Here is an 8,405-nt window from a genome sequence, read left to right as displayed (position 1 = left end):
AGGGAGTTGGGGGAAATTGGAAGGGGAGGTGAACCATGAGAGACTATGGACTCTGAAAAACAATCTGAGGGGTTTGAAGTGGCTGGGAGGGGTGGGAGGTTGGGAGAACCAGGTGGTGGGTATTAGAGAGGGCACAGATTGCATGGAGCACTGGTTGTGGTGCAAAAATAATGAATACTGTTATGCTGAAAAAAAAAAAAAAAAGACTCTCTTTCCCAGCAAAATCACATTGTGTCTCATTGGCTCTGGGTAGGTCACATGCTCACCAATCACTGTAACTGGGGGGATGTGATGCAAAGATGTTCAAAGGCAGCCTCCAGCCCTGGGGGTCACCAGTCAGACCCCCTCACCTCTGATTGATGATTGCTCTCCATAGACAACATGGACCCCAAACTCATAGGGTAGAAAGTAGGGCTCAGGCTGGCAAATTAGCCCAACCCACTACTGTGGATATGGGAAGACTGAGGCCTAAGTGGTAAAGGAACCCACTGTGACACAGGTGGATGGCTTCACAGTTTGCTCTTCCCTCCCCCAGAAGGCCTCTGTCACTGAGCCTCTGTAATCCTTCCTCTGGCCTCCTGAAGCACATATTAGGCCATGCTGTGCCCTGATGCCCAGCACCAGGGTTTGGGCCTCTTTCCACAGCTTCTGAGAGCTGGGATTCAGAAAGTAAATAGGGGGCAAGGAATTGAGCTGGGGCACTCCATCCCAGCAGGGAAGAGCTATCTCTTCTATTTGTTTTAGCTGATGCAGCTTTTTCCTATGGACTCCAGGGGATGCTGTGAGAAAGACTTTCCATTCTGTGCCTCAGCCACAGTCCTTGCTGTCCCTGAGGTAGGGCTGTGATCTGGAACAATCAAGATCCTCCATAAGGAGAGTTCTCCCAATATTTCTCATTCTGTCTCTGCTGGGGTTGGAGAAGAACAAGAATGGTTTCTCACTCAAGCAGGGTCAAGGACACCATTTTGGGTATAGGAAACTTGGGTTTTAGTACTGACCCTGTTTCCTGACTGTGTGATCTAGAGCAAATCATTTTACCTCTCTGAGGTTTGGTTCACCTCATCTGTAAAATGGAGATATACCTACTTCACAGAATGGAGAGGGTTTAAGAGCTAATTATATATTGTGCTTGGAGTGTGGTAGGCCATATGAAAAGTGAGGTTTGATTTGTAGAGTCTTTGCTTTCAAAGGAGGGACTCACCAGACACTGAACAATTGCTCTGGACCTATGCTATGTTTCCACAGCTTGGGGCACAAAAGAAAGCTTTGTGTCATCAGACTTGGCAGAGGCAATTAATGTAGAGGAAACAGAGACCACTGTGTGGCAGATAGGGGGCAGCTGCATCATGCTGTCATAGACCAGAGAGCACACAGTATCCTGGAGAGATCAGGGAAGGCTTTCTGGAAAGGCAGCCTGAAGGACTCAGGTCCTCAGAGCCCAAGACCTAGCCTAATACCTGACACTAAGGAGATACCCACTAAGCATTTGTGGAATGAATGAATGAGTTAGGCAGGCACTATGAAGGCCATCTTTTTCTTTGGATTTTCTGAAACCAGTTCCCACATTCAGACTTCTATGGTCACTTCCCAGAACAAAGCTGGGAAGGGAGGGGGAGAAGAGGAGAGAGGGAAGGAGGGACTGACAGAGAGAGGACTGGTATACTGGGATAGTTATTTATCTATTTATTTAGTCATTCATTCATTCATTCATTCATTCATTCATGTTGGGGTTAATGGTCTTGTTGAGTTAAGAAAGAAGTTTTATTTTTAGGGACGCCTGGGTGGCTCAGTTGGTTGGACGACTGCCTTTGGCTCAGGTCATGATCCCGGAGTCCTGGAATCGAGTCCCGCATCAGGCTCCCAGCTCCGTGGAGAGTCTGCTTCTCCCTCTGACCTTCTCCTCGCTCATGCTCTCTCTCACTGTCTCTCTCTCAAGTAAATAAATAAAATCTTTAAAAAAAAAAAAAGAATTCAGTATTTAAAAAAAAAAAAAAAGAAAGAAGTTTTATTTTTATTTGGAACAGTTTCCAAGGTAACAGGGTTCTGATCCTGGTTTTTTCAGACAGGCTGCTCCTGGGTGGTCCTTGAAATATCTCATGTCTTAGACAAAACACCACTTGTCTCTCTCCATCCTTGTCCTCATCCTGAGGAATGAATGTCTTCAGACACAGAAGCCAGAAGCTCCAAGGAAAAGGTTGTTAGCTGAGATCCGGCCCCACTTTTGGCTTCTGAGAGTCCACATGTGCAGTGTGGGCAGGACTAGCTGTGGCCACGGTCCCATCAAACTGGCCCAATTCCTCCGGCCTTCTCCCTGAAATGAAACCACAGTTCCCAGAGGCCTGCCGCACAGAAGTGGGAGATTCCGGGTTCTGGATTCCCAGAACCCCCAACATCAGCATCTGTCCCCTCATCAGAGCAGGAGTTAGGCCACGTGTCCAGGTTTGGCTTCGAGGCTATGACCATTTTGCCAACCCTCATGGCTCAACTCTTTTGCAGGGGGAACTAGTTTCAGGAACAGCAGGGCAGCAGACACTAAGGTAATGGCATATTTGAGCACATGCAACTGGCAGCAATTTGGGGACCGCATTAGCCATTTTTCGAAGTGGAGCTGGAAGAGCCAGTGGGGTCGCTCTGTGGCTTCCTGCAGGATTTAAGTGAAAGCCGCAAGTCCCGTTGATAAGTAAATCCTAAAAGTGGCTTTGCAAAGTACTCCCAGATAGTCAAACAGAGGCATGTAAGTGGCAGAGGAAGAGGCCCTGCTCTCTGTGAGGTTTCAGTTGGTAGAATCCTAAGCGGAAAATTTGCACACCTGTGTGTCAGAGAAGACAGGAAACCCACTTACATCATCAAGAGAGAAAATGGAGCTGTTAACCTGGGCAAGCTCAGTAGGAACGGTGCAGGTAAGGCTGTCTACCTGCAGATGTAGCCGCCTGGGTGATGTATGCTCATATCACCTAAATTAGAGGAAAATGGGGCCTTGTCTTCCTCACTTCTCACATGAGGAACTCCAAGGCCATGATGGGGCCACAAGCAAAATCAGCCCTGGAGGGGCCATTTACTTCCCAAGGGTTCCTAAAAACCAGGGTTTGGACTCTTAACAACTCTGTATCAGTCTGTGACATATTTCCTTCTACTGTCTCACCTACTCATTCATTTATTCATCTATTCAAGAAATCCTGGCAGATGAATTATATGCTGCCCACTGTTTAGAACATGATTCTTCATGAAGTGTGTCTGAGAAGGGGAAGATAGGTAGGAGGTGGAGGGGATAGTGTGCCCAATGCAGGCAGTGGGAGGGCCCTCATCAGAGTTCACTGGAGGACAATTCATGCTTCTGTACCCTGAAGTTCAGTTAATAGTTAATAGATACTTGCCATACGCTTTAGGGGGACTGGGTAGCAGGAAGGTTGAGAACCGCCTGTGCAGTAAGTAGAGAATTACAAGACAAGAAAAAGAGCCATAAGGCAAGGGAGAACATGTGCCTATTGGGAGTCCAGAAGAGTGGCATCAGAAGATGGAGTCTAGGAGGCTTTGTGGCAAAAGTGACATTTGAACAGAGTATTAAAGGATGAACAAGAGTTGGCCAGGGAATTCCCGGATGGGAGAGTCCACAAGAAGGTTCAGAGCCTCAACTAGCACATACTGAAACAAGGATTATTAATGCCTAAGTAGTCCATGATCAGGCATAAACTGTCCTAAGTAATTTTTCAGAACACCTTCAATAATCCTTCATTTATTATGCAAGTAAGTCATGCTCATTGTGGGAAAATAATGAAAAAAAAAACACAGATACAAATATTTAAAAGGTGTTAAATTGATTTTAATCATAATTCCTTTTGAAGACGACCACTTTTAACAATTGGGTTTTAACCTTCCAGACTTCTTTCCCTAATATGTAGCCATAATCTATCTATATCTATTTAACATAAAAATATTTATAATTTTGAAATGAAAGTACAATCATACTACCTATTTTTCCCCTCGATCAATATATTGTGAACAAAAATGATTATGTCTAAAGTGTCAAACTACGCATTTTAACCATCTTGGATAGAACTGTTCTGAAATGGAACTTGCTCTCCTGTCTTTTCCAGGGAGCCAACATCAGAGCTTAGCTTCATTCATGCCTGCTAGCTTCCGGCTGGGCTATAAGCTGGGGCTGAACTCAGCTGACAAGGAAGGCGTCAGAGAGTGTATGCCAGGCTGAGAGCTTATATCTTCTCTTCAGAATGCAGCTGCTTCCTTCCTGTCATCAGTTGTCCCTTCTCACTGCTTTTAAGGGCTGGCAAAACAGAAAACCGAGCCTTTCGAGTGCATGGGAAAGAGTACACCTACGTTGTAAGCCCTGTGTGGCATGAAGCAAAGTGACTTTTGTTAATCGATATTCTCTTTCTCAGAGGCGAGTGAAAGAACATTTCCTAAGTACTATGTGCTGGACACATGCTTTATTTTATTTAAGTCTCCTAACAACCCTTTGAGAGAAGTATCTTAGCTCCATCTTCCAAATGATAGCCTGATCCCAGAGAACATTCATTGCTTTGTCAAGGATCACGGAGCTGTAAGGGCCAGAGCTATCCTGGAACCTGGTCTATTTCACTTCCAAACCCCTGCTATTTTCACTGTACCATAGCTCTTGCTTGCTACCAAATGTTGTGCTGAGTTTGAATTGATGACATTGTCAGAGGCATGGCCACTGGACTGGCAGGGTGCTTCTGTGTGGAGAGGGCTTGGTCTCCCACATAATTTTTCATGACCTCAGAACTGAATAGTAACTGCTCTCATTAGATGGCACCAGTATTCCCTGGCCTACCACACTCCATCTTCCTTAAGAAGGGGCAGGACAGTCCAACTTATATGTTGGAGGGGCTTCTCTGGCATCATGTAGAGTGTGGTTGGAAAGGGCCAGACCAGAGGGAAAGAGAAAAAGAAGGTTTCTGCAGTGACACAGTTCATCCAGATCCATGGCAGGGATGGTGGCCAGGGGAAGGAGAGAAGCAATCAAAGACATGTCTGAACTAAGACTGACAGGACTCGGAGTCCAGCTGATTGTAGGGGGATGGAGAGGGGGTAGTTATGATGACTTCTGGGTTTTAAGTCTGAGTACCATTCACTAGGGTACAGGAAGAGTGGGCTTGGGAGAAGGCAGGGTTGGGGAGGGGAAGAAATGATAGGACTTGTTCAGGACATGGTACACCTAAGCAGCATTGTGCAAAGGTAACTGGCCATCAGATCTCTGTAATTCTGCTATCATGGGGTGATATTAAGGTCATCTGCATTCCTTCTGCACCCTGGCAGGGGCGAGGAGCTGAGCCCAGAACAGAGAGGCTCATTGGTGAGCTAGTAAATGTTTAAGACAAAAAGCCTTGACATGGAGCATTTGCTGATCTGCTGATTTCTGTGACACCATGACCAAGTTCAGCTACTAACTCCACATTCACTGAATGTGAAGTTGGAAAGCGATGCACAGTAGCACATCATTATATAAAGTTTCCCTCCACAGATAAAAGAAAACTAAATCATCTCAAGAGATGATTTAACAATAAGCTGTAGCAAAATAATTAGGATCATTGTGGGTGTTTATTTCATTTTTAGTGTCATTTAATTGTAACTTAATTCTTAATTAGCAATAATCCTGCCTTGGATAAACCTCATTGGCTACAATACTTCCACAGCACAAAGCTATAATTCAATTTTTAGTGATGTCTGTGTTTAACAACCAGCTCACAAAATTCTTGACAATTAGTACACCACTGGAGAAGCTCCAAGAAAGGACAAGTTGGAAGAGCTATAAATCTACCTCCTTGTCACACAGGCTGAGGGACTCCCCCGGGTCACACATCTGGGAGGGCAGATTCAGGCCCAGGACCTAGGAGGAGGCTCTTGGTCCTCCATGCTTCCTGATGGCCCCTCAGTGCCCTGGTCAGTCACACAGACCCAGGGAAAAACCGTGTGGTCCTTGACCCTAGGGTGATGATTCATGTCACCCTGGAGTGAGTGACTCAGGGAAGAGGCTGCTGGGCGGCCTGGAACAAAGAGAACTGGGCAAGATTTATTTCTGCTGGGAGCTAAATGGGAGGCTCAGATACTTTTTTGCTGTTTCCAGTGCCTTTGAACTGCCTCCGATTGAGCAATTGCACATATTTCCAAGAAGAGAAAATTTTTTCAAGTGGACTTATTTTTAAAAAAGAATTGCTGAAGTGAACAAGCTGGGGAGGAAACCTGGGGAAATGTTTTGGCTGACTTCCTGTCATGGCTGGGGGTTGGGCTCGGCTGGAGTGAGATCCGGCCCTGGCTTGGCCATTTTACAGGGTACCTAGAACCCGATCCCAGGAATTTGAGGGTTTCACCAACCCACTTCCTCCAAAATGGTACCCAAGGTCCAAGGAGCTTCCTGAGTGCCAGGGAGTTAGGGTGAGAAGGGTGAGCTTGTACCTGACATCATCTGTCCTGGCCTACTTGACAAGATATCCACCATGCTTTCTGTGAGTCGTTGGTCAGTAGATGACCCCCGAATCAGCCTTCTCAAGGCACCTTCAAGTCTGGCAACTTTGCTCCTGGATACATAGAAATGATTGTGCCATGTGCCCCCTGCCCCCATACACCCATCCCCTGGGATGAGAAGAGTCTTGTAAGACTGTCCGAAGGCCTTGTCTATCAAGTCATTCCAAACAACCATTACTTCTCTTTGGGGTCTTTTCCTTAGGGTTCTGTCTGGGAAACGGGACCCAAGACCCCTCTGCTCTTAGAGTTTGGGACTTTCCCCCCATTTCTCCAGGGAAGCAGGGCATAGGCTCTTTTCTAGTACCTCACCAGAGTCCATACTCTCATTGCTTTTACATGGCCTCTCCTGTCTGCTCCTTGCCCCATAATCTTTTACTAGTCCTGGGGATGAGGGGAGAATTATGCTTACTTAGGGTGCTTTCCCCAAATCTCTTTTCTGTACCCTGAGCCCTCTTCATTTCCCTAAGGTCTAGCCCCTCACTACATATGAGGCAGAGACAGACTCCCTTTTCCATGCGTCTTGCGGCTACACCTCTCCCCGAGGCAATGAGCACAGAATGGCCTCCATGTTTGTGTGAGGGGAAAGGCAATGGGGGGGAAGGAGGTCTGAGGGGAAGGGAGGGGTCAGTTACTATTTTTGATATCTCAGGTGTCCCCTACTCCAACCCCCTGCTGAGCACATTGGCTGCCAAATTTTGCACTCTTCCTATTGGGGCTGGCTCAGCATCTCCTCCTGGACATGGTCATGACACTGGTCTAAGCAGAAGCTGGTTCACTCCGGGGCTGAAATGGGTTTGAATTGGGGGAGGAATGTACCCCCAGCCAACAGAACCTATAAGAGATCCTCAGTCCTGGAGAGCATGGCTAGAGGGTGGAGACATCATGGGGTGTTGGGAAGTGCTCAGGACCAGCCTCCCTGAAGCACTGCCTGACTGCAGCCCCTGTTATCCCCCCTGGCTCCGTGGACCAGAGAGATTGTGTTGAGGGCAAGAAGTCATTGGGAAGTCCTTTCCAGCCCCTCATCTTTCCCTCTCTGTTGCATGTTTCTTTTGCCCTTCTATACTCTACCCTTGTTTCCCTGGGACTGACCACAGCACAGATCGAGGGCTACCACAGCATAGACCTGAGATGACCACAGAACAGGTTTGAGATGACCGCAGCACAGATCAATGGCTGACCACAATGCAGACCTGCAACTGACCACAGCATAGCCCTGGGATGACCACAGCATGGACTTGGGATGACCACAGTACTTACCCCCTCTCTCTAACCCCATTGGTTGCCCAACAACAGAGTATGTTTGTCAATAAGAGTAAATGCCAGGGTGTAAAGCCCCTGATGGGTTTAATTCCAATCGCGTCTAACTGCCTTTTATCTACAAGTTTGTACAGAGAAGTCCTGGCGAGGTCAGGAATATATATCCTTTACCTGCAAGAGACGAAGCTTGAGCTCTGCTATTCAGGATTAATGGCAGACTCTTTGGACCTGCTTGGATTTTGATGCCATGACTCAGAGAACTCAGCTGCCCTACTCAGAGAGTGGGAAAGGAACTCGTTGAGTACATACAGTGTGCCACCATATTGCTTGTATTCTCTAAGTTAATTCTTATAACAACCCTAATAGAGTCTCCATTTTACAGATGAAGAAACAGAGGCCAGGGGAGACTAATCCAGCAGGGAAGAGGCAGAAGAGAATTAGAATCTAATCTTCCAGATTCAAAAAGCCCTTTTGCAGCATCCCAAGGTTAGGAAGCAGGATGATTTTTTCCTGAGTTGAACCCTGCTTAGGCTTGCTTATGGGATCTAGGACCCAGTTCTGCAGTTAGCCAGGCCTAGGGACCCACAGAAGTGCCTATCAGCACTTTGACCTGATCTCTGATGCCCCAGATTTTCTAAGTGTGTGGG

The 8,405-nt window shown here is 46.8% G+C and overlaps 1 pseudogene; it reads right to left on the bottom strand.

The window, feature by feature from the left end:
- Positions 1 to 5,518: 5,518 nt before the first annotated feature.
- Positions 5,519 to 5,681, bottom strand: LOC116600386 (annotated as a pseudogene).
- Positions 5,682 to 8,405: the final 2,724 nt, after the last annotated feature.

The sequence above is a fragment of the Mustela erminea genome, chromosome 9 (assembly GCF_009829155.1).
Source record: "Mustela erminea isolate mMusErm1 chromosome 9, mMusErm1.Pri, whole genome shotgun sequence".
In the NCBI taxonomy this organism is placed as follows: Eukaryota; Metazoa; Chordata; class Mammalia; order Carnivora; family Mustelidae; genus Mustela; species Mustela erminea.
The sequence above is the reverse complement of the archived record's forward strand: the minus strand, read 5'-3'. Positions and strand labels throughout refer to the sequence as shown.